Here is a 1,041-nt window from a genome sequence, read left to right as displayed (position 1 = left end):
CTCTGTTTGTCTCTCCCCTCCCCCTCTCCCCCCTCTCTCTGTCTCTCCTCCACCTCTCTCTCTCTCTCTCTCTCTGTCTCTCTTCAACCACTCCCCCGCCCTTCCCTCTCAGGAGTGTGGAGTTACTTCCAGAGAGCTCTGCTGAAGAAATTTGCGACAGAGAGAAACGGAGTGAACGTGCTCATTGGACCCGTGTTTGACTACAACTATGATGGAGTCAGAGACTCAGCAGAGAAGATTAAAGAGTGAGAACATTTGCTATACTTGACTTTTAATTCAGCTTCACTGCAGCTACAAACGTTTCGGTGCAGAATTCAGTCCAAAATCATTTGGAACAGACAGTATGACTAACTTCCTCCTGATCAAGTTTAAATTAAATCCAGTTTTTCTTGAGAAAAAAAAATTATTTCAGAAAAGTTTGTTCTGTTAGAAATAAAAGTTGAGCTGGACACTGTTTGGTCTTTATTGCAGGTTTATAAGTGGGACGATACCTATCCCCACGCACTACTTTGTGGTCCTGACCAGCTGTTTAGACTTCACACAGGCTGCAGACTCGTGCAGCGGCCCGCTCACCAGCGCCGCCTTCATCCTGCCGCACAGACCCAACAATGACGAGACCTGCAACGTAAGTAGCATCTCGTCTCTAAACGCATCGTCACATTTCCAGATCTGAGGATCGGTATATCGCACAGCTGATAACACCCCTCCAGAGGCTCAGAGCCTCCTCTCTTCTGATTGGCTCACTGACCTGTTGTTATTAGAGCTCCAGAGAGAAGCCTGAGAGAGGAGATGTAAAACTACACTGAGATGAAATAAATATATATCGACACCCTCTTAAAATAATGGCCTAAGTCATTTTTTCAGGTTTTTCAGGAAACACAAAAAACTCAACAAAAGAGTCACACTTTTGACATAGGCCATTATACAACCGGGGGTAGAATTGCATGTTCCCCTCAACTGAGGATTCAGGCGATTTTACCAGAGGTGGCCAGCATCATGAGGGGGTGATTTAGGCAAAAAAAACATTTTTGTCAAAACATG

General features: G+C 45.1%; 1 protein-coding gene across 2 annotated transcripts in view; it reads left to right on the top strand.

Annotated features, from left to right (window-relative positions):
- Positions 1-1,041, top strand: part of enpp2 (ectonucleotide pyrophosphatase/phosphodiesterase 2) — a 33,045-nt gene that overhangs the window by 28,148 nt on the left and 3,856 nt on the right. The gene's annotated exons all lie outside the window — the stretch shown is intronic.

This window comes from Seriola lalandi, unplaced genomic scaffold (assembly GCF_002814215.2).
Source record: "Seriola lalandi dorsalis isolate HSWRI2012SDOR001 ecotype SW California unplaced genomic scaffold, Sedor1 jcf7180002054588, whole genome shotgun sequence".
NCBI classification, from domain to species: domain Eukaryota; kingdom Metazoa; phylum Chordata; class Actinopteri; order Carangiformes; family Carangidae; genus Seriola; species Seriola lalandi.
This window is presented reverse-complemented; position numbering and strand designations above follow the sequence as displayed.